Source organism: Euleptes europaea, chromosome 6 (assembly GCF_029931775.1).
Source record: "Euleptes europaea isolate rEulEur1 chromosome 6, rEulEur1.hap1, whole genome shotgun sequence".
NCBI lineage: Eukaryota > Metazoa > Chordata > Lepidosauria > Squamata > Sphaerodactylidae > Euleptes > Euleptes europaea.
This window is the reverse complement of record NC_079317.1, coordinates 101650096-101664964: the sequence shown is the minus strand read 5'-3', so window position 1 is coordinate 101664964 and position 14869 is coordinate 101650096. Positions and strand designations below refer to the sequence as shown.

Genomic DNA, 14869 nt, shown 5'->3' with positions numbered 1-14869 from the left:
GCCAGCCTCCAGGATGTAGGGAGAGAAGTGCCAGGACTCTAGGCAGGCAGGCAGGCAGGCAGCAAAAGGGGTGGTATTCTTGTCCGAGCGCGAAACTCCCCCAGCCAATCACCGTTCTTGGGGGAGGAGAAAGGAGACGTCCCGGGGAGGGACAGCGGAACCGAAGCAAACATTTTTTCATGGGCATCCGAGCAACAAAACGCGCTTCTACTGGAAAGTATGGCTCAGAAGTGGTTTGGTTTGCCGCTGACATAAAGCGGCTTTTATACCTCTGTCAGGGAAAAGCCGGATCTGCAGTGAACAACCAAAATTTGACTCCGACGCAAATCAGCGTCGAAACAGCAGCAAACCTCTGTGAAAAATTCCCCTTAGACTCCTAGTTTTCCACTCCCACATAGTCCTTTGTAGTGACTTCAGTGCAAGGATTGGCGCTGGTTCTTCTGGCGTCTCAAAGGGCATAAATAACCGGGTTGCTTTACAAGCATGTTATTTGGCTAGGTCATCTCAGGACAAGCTCTTGAACAAGTCTGGCTTGAAGTTCCTTGAAATACTATCTATGCCGATGATGTGGTTCTTTTATCTTCTTCCCGTGTGGGGTTGAAACACTTATTACAACATTGTTGTGATTACTGTGTGACTAACTACTTAGAGTTAAATTATGACAAATCCAAAATAATGGTCTTTTCTAAGTCTTGGAAGGTTTTTGACTGGAAAATCAAGGGTCACTCTCTAGAAAAGGTGAAAATTTTTAAATACCTTGGGGGTTCATTTTCAGTATAATGCTTCCTGGACCCACCAACGGAAAAAAGTCATCAATACCGCCAAAGTAAATATAACAGCGATCTCTAAATTTTATTTTTCTGGAAGAGGAAATCAATACATCCCGGCAGCTCTACAAGTCTTCAATGCCAAAGTAGGGTCCCAACTATTTTATGGCGCCCCTATTTGGATTCAGGCAGCCGATAAGTCTTTAGAACAGCCTCAATCGTGCTTATTGAGGAAAATATTTGGTGTACCTACATGTGTGCCCTATGCTGCTCTCTGATTAGAAAATGGTCAAAACCTGATGATAACTCCTGTTCCATTCAGATCCCTCTAGTTATCTCTTTCAATTTCTTTTAGACTCTAATGACTCAAATTGTGTTTCCTGTATAGAATCTAAAATTAGGTCCTTAGATATTACCATCGACTCTCTTCTTTTGGATTCTGATTCTGAGGCCATTTCAACTATAAGAGCTAGTTTACTTCGATCTGAAATGCACTTATTATATGAGGCTGCCACTAAGACTTGTTCACCTCTTTATCATGGAATTTTTCCTAAGTCTGGTGAAATTGCCCTGAATTTACATCAACTGTATACCCCAGCTTTATGCAGGGCTTTCTCCTTAGCCAGATTTAATGTACTACCATCAGCTTTATTAACTGGTCATTATCTTGGTGTTCCCCTTTCTGATAGATTTTGCCCTTGTTCAAACGAAGAGGTTGAAACTATCCAACATGTTTTTTTCCGGTGCCCCTTTTATCAAACGTTACGTTTAAAATTCTTAAATTCTATCTTAACTCAGATTGAGGAATTTCCTAATTATTTAATGTTTTTCACTCTTCTTAATAATCAGGACCCTAATATTATAGAAATCGTGGCTAACTTTCTTGTTGGTATGATTGCAATCCTTTCTGCCTTACAATAGATTTCTATGTGTTTTACTGTATTCTGCCAACTGTTGTTATGCCAGTAAAGGTACCAGAACCTGAACCTTGAAATACTATCCTCTTATCATCTACATTGCCTTCTTGGAACCATGTCTGCCTCTTCTCATGGCACTTATACATTCCTGTCTACTCGTGGTATTAGGACAAGAGGTTACATCTCAGTTTTATCATTGCTACTACAACATATTCACCATTTTGAGGTAGGCAATAGGGCTGAGAGTGATCATTGTCCCTTAAGTATGTCACTTGGCTTCTCAGATGCAATTTTTCTTAAAAGATTGCAGGACCTTCCTGAAGGGGTCAAACAGGGAGCAAGAAGAATCAGGTAGTCAACTCACCTGTATTCTAATATTGCATTTATTTTGGAAGATGCGCCAAGAAACATTGAAGGATGGTTTGGACCCTGGAACTCGTTGAGAAAATTGTTTGTCAGTTTAGACCCTTCCTTTCTAATGATAGACCTCCAAAATCTAAATCACATTATTCTGTAAGCTGGTTTGACCAGGAGTGTAGAACAGCTAGGAGGAAGCTAGTTCATTGTGTACTCCAGATACACAACTATGAAGCTGGAGCCCTCCCTATTGACCTAATATCTCTTAGAAGCTTCTAAAGCAAAAGAAGCATGCATTTGCAAAACTACAATTGCAGGAGCTGAGTCAGGCTGTTCTAGAGAGGAAGGATTCCTGGTTTTGGGAGCTGGTGTCTATGAGCTTGGGCAAAACTTCCACCTTATTGGAGGCTCAGATCGCAGCCAAACCCCACCTTCCCCAGACTCTACCCCCAAAATCTCCAGGTATTTTCCCACCCATAGCTGGCAACCCTACTGAGGATTCTGAGTTGGAATCTAGAGCCTACTCTGCAGCGGTCATGACACTAACTATACAATATGTGGGGAGTTCCATGTAAGCAGCACCCACTGTAAGAGGTGCTGGTGCTTCATCCCCTGCCAGCACTTAATGGGCCAGTGGGGGTTGCTGGCTGCCAACTGGTGGGAGGGGGGACGGAACTGTAAAGTGACGGCATCATGTCACTTCTGGGGGGTACACGTAAGTGATGTCATATTGCTGTAGGTATTATTGGAAACTATGTTACCATAGTGCTTCTAGAGATAGTGCTTTTGGAGATTCCTAGAACAATGCAACATTACTCCCTGGTTTCACCTAGAAGTGATGTAGTGTCATCATCTGATAGTGATTTTTCCCCTCCACCAGCTGCTGGAGCGCTAGCAGGCAACAGAAACTGGGAGATTTCCTGGGGGTGGGAGATTTCCTGCCTCCAGTGGGCATAGGGTTGCCAACTTCCAGGTTCTAGCTGGAGATCATCTGCTATTACAACTGATCTCCAGCTGATAGAGATCAGTTCACCTGGAGAAAATGTCCACTTTGGCAATTGGGCTCTATGGCATTGAAGTCCTTCCCTTCCCCAAACCCCACCCTCCTCAGGCTCTGCCCCAAAAACCTCCCACCACTGGCAAAGAGGGATCCGACAACCCTAAGTGGGCAAACAGCAAGTGTAGGGGGAAATGTGGGGGCAAAATTGTGATATTTTGATGCCGTGACATCACTTCTGGCTTCATAGCTGGAAGTGATATCACTGCATCATGTGGCATTAAAGGATTTACAGCATACTCTACGCAGCCAGACACAATATTGCGGCATCAGAAGGTCATGGTCATGTTTATGGTAAGTCTCACCCTTACCAATCTCCCAAGGGCTGGCAACCCTACCCAGTTTTTTTAAAAACTCACTTAGCAAGCATGTTGGGGTCAAATTCAGATCCTGGACCATGGTGTGAAGGGAGGGGATATTGTTTTAAGCGCTGCTGACTCATTTTCCTGATCAAAATGCCCAAGGTGTGGCATTGTACTGGGCATGTGCACTTTCAAAATGCCCAAGGTGTGGCATTGTACTGGGCATGTGCACTTTCACATCAGGACAAATAGCACTCTCTAGGGGCTGTTTTTGATTAGGAAAACAATGAAGGGGAAAAGCTTAGAAGCCCCCTCCCCTATGACATGGTCCCGATACAAATTGTGCTCCTGCATGCATGCTAGGGTTGCCAGGCCTACACCAACAAATGCCAGGAGATTTTAGCGGTGGTGCCTGGGGAGGTGTAAACTCTAGTCCTGCGGACCCATTAAACAGACTTCAGCAGACAACCAATCCACAAAAGCAGTTTTATTGGGTAGAATCGACAGGTTTCAGAAGCCATATTCAAAAGGACACTAGTAAGGGTCAAAGGCAAGGTACACAGCATATATGGAAGAGCAAAAGGAGATAACCGGTTACCCAGGCAAACCCCCCCCTCCAGGAGGCAGGAAGGAGTACTTGGTGATTCCTACAGTATGGGAATCTATGAAGACTAAACACGGGGCATAGACTGGCCTTGGACAGAATAGCACAACAGCACCTGGAAGCAGCACAATCGCACTACCGCATACCATCCTCATGGCCTGCTCCTGACATTCTGCCCCCCTAAAGACCCCCCTTCACCCTCCCACCGTGGGTTTGTGAGGGTAGGTGGCATGGAATTCTTGTACTAAGCGGGGGGCGGAGACATCACAGGTGCGCACCCATTCATCCTGGGCAGGACTAAAATGTTTCCAGCGGACCAGGAACTGAAGGGAACCGTAGCGAATGCGAGAATCCAGTATTTTAGCTACTTCAAAATGCTCCTCCCTCCCCCACCATTTCAGGCACTTCGGGTTGTGGCTCAGGATTCCATTTTTGGGAAGGAACATGCGGTTTTAAAAGACTGACATGGAACACAGGGTGAATTCTTCGTAGAGACTTGGGCAAGGAGAGTTCCACAGCCACTTGATTAATAATCCGGGAAATGGGGAACGGACCCACATACTTGGCACTGAGTTTGTCGCACGGGCAGGTGGATCGTAGGTTCTTGGTGGACAGATAGACAAGGTCCCCCACTTTGCATTCCATACCAGGGGAACGATGTTTGTCAGCCTGAGCCTTGTAATGCCGTTTGGCTCGCTCCAGATTTTTAACCAGCCATGGCCAGGTTGTTAGAATTGAACGTACCCATCTGGCCACGTCAGCTCCCCCCTCCTCCTCAGAAACATCAACATGACCAGCGGGGCCAAACTCTTTACCATGGACAACCTGGAAAGGACTGAACCCTGTGGATTGGTGAATTGTATTATTATAAGCATATTCAGCAAAAGGCAACAGGTCTACCCAATCATCTTGATGGTAATTAACATAACAGTGTAAATAGCATTCCAACACCGCATTCACCCGTTCGGTTTGACCATCTGTTTGGGGATGGAAGGCACTAGACAGTCCTTGTTCTACTCCGACTAATCTGAGAAAAGCCTTCCAAAATTTGGCCACGAAATTTGAACCCCTGTCCGTGACTATTTTGCGCGGAAAGGAATGGAGACGGAAGGCATGTGACACAAAGAGGCAGGCCAATTTCGCGGCAGGAGGGATACCTGCACAGGGTACAAGATGCACCTGTTTCGAAAACAGATCAGTAATCACCCAAAGAACTGTCTTTCCCCCACTAGGGGGTAGGTCCATCATGAAGTCCATTGCAATTAATTCCCATGGTTTCGAGGGAGTCTCTAACGGTTGTAAAAATCCGGGTGGCTTGCCCTGAGATCGTTTGGCTGCTGCACATGTGAGGCAGCTGCAGATGAAGGAGTCCACATCTGACCGCATGCCCGCCCACCAAAACTGTCTCCATAGCAAATGCAATGTCTTGAGAAAACCAAAATGTCCGGCGGTCTTGGCGCCATGAACCAAACCCAAAACCTCCCCCCGCAACACTTCCGGAGCATACAATTTAGAATCTTTGTACCAAAACTCCCCGCATTTAATTAGAGTAGTTGGAAGGGCCTGCGAGGAAAGTTCTGCTTGATAACTGCGGAGGAGGGTCTCCTTAAAGGAATCAGTCAGTCCTTCCACCCCCTCCGGAGTTGTGCCGGTGGGCAGCTTGACTGGGGACGGAGCCGACACAGGTGCAGGGAGCGACTGAACGGGGTGCTCGGGTCTCTGCACCTCGGGAATCGTGGCTGTCAGTCGCTCAGGGGGAGGAGGAAGTGAGGCAGGCGGTGCTGCCGGCTCAGCCAGGTGTGGGGCTTCCCCTCCCACTGAAAGCGGCGGCGGTGGGGGTCGGGTGTGAGAACGGGTTTGTACGGCCAAAGTGGGCAATAGACCTCGTTGGGCAGGGGTGAAGAGCGACTCTGTGGGCCGATCAACCTTGGTGGGATATTGGGGAAGTCTGGATAAAGCATCAGCCAGAAGGTTTTGCTTCCCTGGTACATATTTTAGAACGAATCGAAATTGGACAAAGAAGTCCGCCCAGCGCACGTGCTTCGCGGACAGCTTGCGAGCCGCCGTTAGGGCCTCTAGGTTTTTGTGATTGGACCACACTTCAAAAGGCACCTTGGAACCTTCTAAAAACTGCCTCCACACTGTCAGGGCATGATTTTCCGCGGCAGCTTCCTTTTCCCAAATGGCCCAATTGAGTTCGGATTGAGTGAACTTTTTAGAAAAATAAGCGCACGGATGCAGGTGTCCATCCTCCCCCCGCTGCATGAGCGCACCCCCCATCGCTACGTCGGAAGCGTCTACATGCACTATGAATGGTTGATTGCAGTCTGGGTGCTGCAAAACAGGCTCGGATATAAAAAGCTTCTTAAGACTATCGAAGGCGACTTGACACTGGGGGGTCCACTCCACCCGGGCGTTGGGTAAGGTGGCGGTATTCCCTTTTCCCTTAGTCTTAAGGAGGTTCGTGATGGGTAGCGCAATCTGAGCGAAATGTGGGAGGAACGCCCTGTAAAAATTTGTGAACCCGAGGAATCTTTGGACCTGTTTACGAGTAGAGGGTGGTTCCCAACTGAGCACCACTTGCACCTTTTCAGGATCCATAGTCAATCCCTGGTGTGAGATAATATATCCTAGGAAAGTCAATTGCTTCTTATGGAACTCGCATTTAGACACTTTAGCATATAGCTGATTGTCTCTGAGACATTGCAATACCTCTCGAACCAAGGCAACATGCTCATCCATGGTTTTAGAGTAAATGAGAATGTCATCTAAATAAACCACCACTCCTGTGAACAGTAGATCATGGAGGATCTCATTAATGAGTTGCATGAAGACCCCCGTGGCCCCTTTTAATCCAAAAGGCATCACCATAAATTCGAACATCCCAAAGCAACTGGAAAAGGCTGTCAGAGATTCATCCCCCTCCCAGATTCTGACTCTGTAATAAGCCTCGATTAAGTCCAATTTGGTGAAAATGTGTCCCTCCTTCAATTGTCCCAAGAGATCAGAAATGAGGGGGATGGGATAAGCATTCGTTTGAGTAACAGCATTGAGTTTTCAAAAGTCAATACACAAACACAAATCTCCTGTTTTCTTACGCACGAAGAAAGCTGGTGCTGAATAGGGCGCGGTGGAGGGTCGGATGAAACAGCGAGCCAAGTTCTTGTCTAAGAATTCGCGGAGTACCATCCGTTCTGTAGGACGCATTGGGTAGATCTTACTCTTTGGCAGTTTTCCATCCCGCACCACCTCAATAGCACAGTCCGTCCGGCGGTGGGGGGGGGGTAACACATCACACTCCTGCACATTAAATACGTCTGCAAAGTCCTGATAGTCAGGTGGCAATTGAGTCGGACTGGAGGTGTCCGAGGCCAGGGCAGGAGTTGATTTGATTATGGTTTTAATGGCCACTTCATATCGGTGTAACTCACATAGCGGGCTATTGAACTTTAAAGTCTCAGCTTCCCAGTCTATGGTGGGGCTGTGTCCTTTGAGCCAATTTGCTCCTAACACCACAGCATATCGAACATTGGGCACAATAGAGAAGTTGATTTGTTCCCAATGGTGGCCAATTCCTATTGCCACTCCGTCAGTGCGACGATCAACTGCCCCCCCTGAAATCACTGTCATCCATTTGAGCAAATTGAACAGGTGCCGGAAAAGGGACTGACTTCACTTGGAGTGCCTTAAAGGTGGTTTCGTTAATTAACGAGCGGGCACATCCAGAGTCTATTAAGGCTTTAACTTGTAATTGAGGACTTTTTCTATAATGTCGTAATATCACATCTACATACACAGTCTCTTCTACTTCACTCACCATGACAGGAGCCTCGGGTTTCGCAGGAACACCTGCGGAGGTCTGCGTTATCGCTCCCTCTACCGCAGACCCAGTCCGTTTTTTGGCAGTTCGAGGGGAGACTCCAAGTTAAGGGCTGGGGAGTTTCAGTGGTCACCCTCCTCTGAAGACACGGAGCTACTCTCCCCAGGAGTAGTAACTGTAATCCTGGACCCCGACGGGTCCGCTGGCGAAAGGTCTGTCGTCACTACTCCAGCGTGCAGAGCTGGGGGCGCTTTTCATCTTGGAGCGATGCCCCGCTCAGCTGTGGTACCCCTCCCCCAAGCGCGTCCTCTCCTGCAAGGAGTCCCCTCTGGCTGGGGAGTGGGACTCGGCAGTACCGGACGTGACGGACAAGTGGCAGCGAAGTGACCCATGGCACCGCAAATGAGGCAGGCTCCCCTTTGAAACCGCAACACTCAGTCTTGCGGAGGTAGAGCCGGCCTCCTCGGGCCTGAGGAGCGGCAGGTTTGGGAGGGTTTTTCTGGCTTCTCCCCTCCTTGGCCTGCCGTCGGGCAAGGGAAATAAACTGGCGGCGGCTTTCCACTTCCTCCGCCAGTAAAATCCACTCTTCCAAGGTGGCTGGGTCTCGCTGCATGTATGCCCAGTTTAGAATCTCAGGATGCAACGCTGCTCTGAAGTAATGCACCCGGGTCGCTTCAGTCCAATCTACTATTTTATTAGCGAGTCTTTGGAACTCATCCACAAACTCGGACTGAGGAGGATCCTTGACGGAGTTGTAGGAAGGCCGCTTTAGCTTTCTCCCCTTGAAATGGATCCTCGAAACGTCTCCTTAATGCTCGCATGAATTCATTAAGCGACCTTATGGAGCGAGCCCCAGTATCAAACTGGAGGATCATCCATTCTGCAGCCTTTCCAGCCAAGAGCGAGGAAACGAATCTCACTCAGCTGTCTTCCATGGGAAAGGTATGCCCTTGTTCTCTCATGTAACTGCCCACTTGATGCAGAAAACAGGGCAACGCCCCCCCAGTCCATCGGGCTTGGCTGAGTCGGTAGTTCGTATTCCAGTTGCCCTCCTCTGCATACAAGTCCACCTCCTCCGAATATTCTTGCACATCAGGAGCAAAGGTGAGCCGTTGCCTGTGCGCTACCTCCCGGGGCAGGCCAGGTTCCAGGGAGCCCGAAGAAAATGAGGGGAAAGACCAGTCCAGTCCCCCGCTAACTTTCGACCGTGCTCCAGTTCCTGCTGTCGCTTGCGCCCGAGCGGCGGCCGCATCCACCAACAGTTGCTCCTCCGCCTGCCTCTGGTCGGCGAGCGCTCGGTCCGCCTCGAGTTTGGCAACTGCAGTGGCCGTCAGAATTGGTTCAGCTGCTTGTCCCAAGAGCATTTGGATCTCTTGTGTTGGCCCAACAGCGGTTGGACCAGTTGAGCAGAGGAAGGACCAAACTCAGGTTTTAGTACCTTCTCGACATCAGCCGCCGTTTCCGTGGTTGGTGGTAAGTCCATGAGGACCAGGACTGTCCTGGTGGCAGTGCACTGTGCTTCCCGGCGGCATGGGTGGGATCCGGTACAGTTTGCGGAACGTCTCCCTCCACAGGGAGGGAGCCCCCGCCATTGGGAAACAGAACTCGAGACCCTGGATTGGGGCCGCCGACTCCTGTTGCGTCCTGCAGAACATAAGCTCAGCCAATAACCAAGTTAGCAGAGCAAAGTCCTCCTGCGCTAACCGGGACTCCTCCAGCAAAGTATCCAGTCCCAAAAGCTTGTTGTGGGCACGCAGATCAGCGTCCTGAGTCCTCCAGGGGGTTGCTGCTGCCAGGCGACACCACTGATCAATCACCAGCCCAACCAGCCAGGTGGACTCCGCGTAAGTCCGCTGCGCCTCCTCCAAGACTGCGCGCAGAAAGTCAGGGTCCTCGGGGAGCTCGTCCTGTGCCCCAAGCCAAGGAGATGAGTGTCCAGGCGAACCCTCCAGGGCTCCAGCCAAGGTCAGCAAGTAAGGATAGGACTAGTGTCCTAATGTAAGCTCTAGTCTTGCGGCCCCATTAAACAGACTTCAGCAGACAACCAATCCACAAAAGCAGTTTTATTGGGTAGAATCGACAGGTTTCAGAAGCCTCAAAAAGTTGAGGGTGGGGGCTTGCCCACTGTGGATGGGCAAACTGCAAGCCCAATGCATGCTAAGTGAGTTTTAAAAAATGCTGGGTGCTCTGCACATGGAACTCCTGGTATATTTTGTCATTAGGACCTCAGAAAGGGACTATTCAGGGATAAAAGCCAATAAAATCCTGTATGGGTTTGAATGGTCACAGCGGAAACTTGAATAGTCAAATGTGCATTCAGCAAATTTGTGTCTGGCACATTCTAGCCATTATAGGGTTGCCCAGCCTGGCAAGCAGCAGGAGACTGGCAGTGAGTGTGACATCACTTCTGGGAAAACCTGGAATCACTGGAAATGCTGCTCTTTTTTGTGGTTCCTAGAAAGGACAGATGTCACTTCTGGGTTTTCGCTGTCAGAAAATCTGGAAGTGACATCATGCAATCACTGACAGTGGTTTTTTTTTTAAATCCTTTCTCCCACCACCATTGGAGTGCAGGTGGGCAAGGGGCCACTGGAGGGGGGAGATCTCCTGTCCGCCAGCAGGCATGTGACAACCCTAAGCCATTACCATGGATAGACATATTTTGGAGAATCAAATAAATAATGAATAATAATAAGTTTTTAAGAAAGGTAATGAAAATTTATTATTTGCTCAAAATTACTCAAATTCTTAGCATCATTTGTACTGCACTTTCCATGTTTAAAGTGCTTCATGCCAATTATCACTGCAATCTATACAATAGTCATGTAGAGTTGCCAACCTCCAGGTGGGGCCTGGAAAGCTCCTGGAATTACAACTGACCTCCAGATGACAGAGATCAGTTCCCCTGGAGAAAATGGCTGCTTTGGAAGGTATAACTGTATGGCGTTATATGGAGGGTGTAACTCTATATACCCTGCTGAGCTCCTGTCCCTCCCCAAACCTCACCGTCTCTAGGCTCCACCCCCCAAATTTCCCAACCCAGAATTTTCAGCCTTAACGGTAAGGAAAGCCAGTATTATTATCATCCTCACATTGCTGATGAAGACTAAATGACTTGCTGAAGGTCCCCCAAGAATTTGTGACTTAAGTGACATTTGAACGCGAGACGCCACAGAACATAGCTAATTCTCTGAGCACTAGGGTTGCCATCCTCCAGGTGGGATCTGGAGTTCTGCCAGAAGTACAACTGATAGCTGGATGACAGAGATGAATTTCCCTGGAGGAAATGGCAGCGTCAGAGGGCAATTTTCATGGAATCACACCCCTATGAGCTCCCCCCTCTCAAACTCCACCTTCCCCAGGATCTTCCCCCAAATCTCCAGGAATATCACCAGTCAGAGTTGGCAACCCTGTGTGAGTGCCTATCTATCTGTTCGGATTACCAGAGTTGGCTTTTACAGAGGTTGCATTTTTACCTTGCAGGGATGCAAAGCAAGAAAGGCAGAGACAGAGATCTCTGGAAGTAACTAGGCTGAGGAAACTGAAACTAGGATATGTGAAACTGTGCAAAGTAAGACAGTCCCACCCTAGTACCAGAGAAAGTCCTCCCCTACCATTCTCTTTCCTCCTGACCTTCCAGAGGAGTCCTCTCAAACATGTTGAAACATGCACACCACCATAAAGGCTAGAAAACTGTTTTTAAGAGTGAGAGCTGTTGGGTTCATGCAGCTGTCTGTGGCTTTAGATTCCAGGCTCTTCATCAAACGCTAAGCAACAAATGCTTATTCTTCTGGTACATTGACCCTTATTAAGGCCTTAACCATAGTCCTCTTCAGACGTTCGAAGTCACTGGTTCCCAACCAGGGGTCCGTGGACCCCCAGGGGTCCGCGAGAACTAAATTAAGGTCCGCGAAACAAAGTTATAAACCCCTAATAAATTAATATTTTCAATTAAAAGTTCTCTATTATAAAAATATATATTCAAATATTATTCTAAGTTTAATGTTTAACTAACAGTTATGATTAAAGTTTATTTTCAAATTCTCAAAATTTTTATTTTGAACCTTGGGGTCCCTGCACCGAACAAAAAAGTCCTAGTGGTCCCTGGTCAAAAAAAGGTTGGGAACCACTGTTCTAAGTGCACACAATAAGCATGCGTCAAAGGGCACAATTAAAAGGGCTGGCTCTTACCTTTAAAGCCCTAAATGGCTTAAAGCCAGGGTACCTGAAGGGCTGCCTCCTCCCACATTGTGCAGCCCTCAAGTTAAGATCTGCCTCACAAGCCCTCCTCTCACCTTGAGAGGTGTGTTGGGTGGCAACCAGCAACATGGTTTTCCAGTAGTGGCACCTTGAGTGCCCTTTCCCATGAGTAGGGTTGCCAGGTCCCTCTTTGCCACTGGCGGGAGGTTTTTGGGACGGAGTCTGAGGAGGGCGGGGGGGGGGGAGGAACTTCAATGCCATAGAGTCCAATAGTCAAAGTGGCCGTTTTATCCAGGTGAACTTATCTCTATCTGCTGGAGATCGGTTGTAATAGCAGGAGATCTCCAGCTAGTACCTGGAGGTTGGCAACCCTACCCATAAGGCTTGCCTGGTGCCTATGTTGCTTTCTTTTAGGTGCCAGGCCAACACTTCTCTGTTCATCCAGGCTTTTAATTAAGGGCTTGATCTTTTAACACTATTTTAGTCTGTAAACTGTTATTTTAAGGTGTCAGTGGTCTTTTTTATGCCATGCTTTTATTCTGGGCTTGGCTATTAGTGCTAAATTTTAATTAATACCTTTTTATGTTTTCTTTTTATTCTTTTTATTTTTTAAGCCGGCTCAGGCAGGTTCCTAGAGCGGTGGCGTAAAAATGTTCTAAATAAAATAAAAATAAAATAAAAGGGGGAACAGCATTACATTGGCAGCTTCACGCCCTGCCTGACCTATATGCAATGCCTATGTGCCAGCAGGATTTCTGATCACATGCACCTATGCTTACCACGGCAATCCTGCCCCCCCCCCTGCCCCCAGTGAGTTCATTGTACATGCTGAAAAGTGCCTGAAAACAGCATGGATATGACAGAGGAAGTGTGGGTGCTCCCCTCCCACACATTCTTTTCTTGTGTTTCCCTGGTAACATCATGTAAAAGAAATATGTGATGTGGTCATCTGCTCAGTGTTCTCTATCCCGGCAACCATCACCACCAATTAACCTGTGTAGTGGTGGTGATAGGGATGCTAAGCAGAATGATGTTGTGCCATATTTTCTTTTGCTGAAACCTTACTGGGGTGTAACATGAGAGCTCAGCAGGTCAGTGGCAGCCATGTGTCCCCCATGACGTCTACTAAGGCCTTTTATAATGGAGTGTGTGTGGGGGGAGAACAATAGTTTTAATTTTAAAAGGTGTGCCATACTAAGCACTTTAATTTCTGTTCCTCTTTTGTCGGTCACTGTCGCATTACTATTTGTTTGTTTTTGCATCCTTCCTCCTCCTGGGATTGTTGGCTTCGGATACTCCGTATTAATTTTCTGAATTTGCAAAATTGGAATGTGTACCCCATTCACATTTAATGTCATATGAAAAAGAGGGGGGAAAGAAAACTTTGAGGAGAGATTGCGAGGTAGTTCCGTTTTGAGTTTGTGAAGCCAAGTTGAGCTTCTGTTTAAAACACTGGTTCCCAACCGGGGGTCCGTGGACCCCCAGGGGTCTGCGAGAACTAAATTACGGTCCGCGAAACAAAGTTATAAACCCATAATAAATTAATATTTTCAATTAAAAGTTCTCTATTATAAATATATATATTCAAATATTATTCTAAGTTTAATGTTTAACTAACAGTTATGATTAAAGTTTATTTTCAAATTCTCGGAATTTTTATTTTGAACCTTGGGGTCCCTGCACCGAACAAAAAAGTCCTAGTGGTCCCTGGTCAAAAAAAGGTTGGGAACCACTGGTTTAAAATAACAGCCTACAGGCATTACTAAGGTGCCTGTAGGAAAAACTGTATGGGTGCAATCACATGAGTATAGGATCTGAAGCAAAGAAACAAAGAACAAGTGTTCCTTTGTGGAAAGGTTTGTGCAGGTGTGGACAGTGACCAGGAAAAGAGATGACATGAAACTGCACAAGCCACCTGCAGAAAAATCTTTACATCCTTATGCAAATGTTCACATTTTAAAACGGAAAAGTTGAGTTCTAAATATGGATTGTGATCTATAACAGATCATGCAAACAACAACAAACATGTCAACTCCAAACTGGAGGCATCCGGAACTAGGTTTAGAGCAACTGCAAATAGTAACTGCTGTTTAACGATGGGAGGGATGGAATCGTCTTATGTGCACTCCCACTGTCAACCTGTGACTGTCTTTTTGGAGCAGCTTCATCAACTTCTTTCCTTCATTTGCATGTCGCTGTCTATGGAGGCCTCCTAATTTCTCCATCTGCCACTCTCTAGCCTGTTCTCCCTTGTAATCTTTCTTCCCAGCCTGATTTTCACTAGATTTACTGATTTTGTTGTTCTTGTTTTCTGTATTGTCTCACATGTTCATATGCAAGGCTTAAAGTGGCTCTTGCTTAATGGTTTTGTGATGTGAATACAAAATCTCCACTGGACAGAGAGCACATTGGCATTACAAATGCTTCTGTTCTGCTTTCTGTGCTCCATTGACAATGAACATGCATTCACAGAAATAATAAGGAAGCAGTTCAAAAGTGATTTAACCTTCACATATCAAAGCTCCTTTAGGCTGTGTCTAAACAGCCACCTTCTTCATGTACGTTTGTTTGTCATTCCTAAATAGGGCTGTGCCAAATATTTTCTAATTTCAACATTCATCTCAAAATTAGCACAGCCAAAGAAAGTATTGAGTGGGGGGAATCTTCTCACCAAGTATTGGTATGTTTCTGCCCTCATTATTCTTGGCTTCATTTGTTCCACGCCTTTTAAAAATCCAGTTGGTGGTGGTGACAAATGTTCCTATTTACAAGCTGTCATATATAAATATATATACAAGAATCACATTTTGAGAATGGATTGTGTTAGCATTGACCAAAATCATGA

General features: G+C 46.9%; 1 protein-coding gene across 3 annotated transcripts in view; it reads left to right on the top strand.

Moving 5' to 3' along the window:
• LOC130479173 (membrane-spanning 4-domains subfamily A member 12-like) overlaps positions 1-14869 on the top strand; it is a 38490-nt gene that overhangs the window by 13190 nt on the left and 10431 nt on the right. The window lies entirely within an intron of this gene.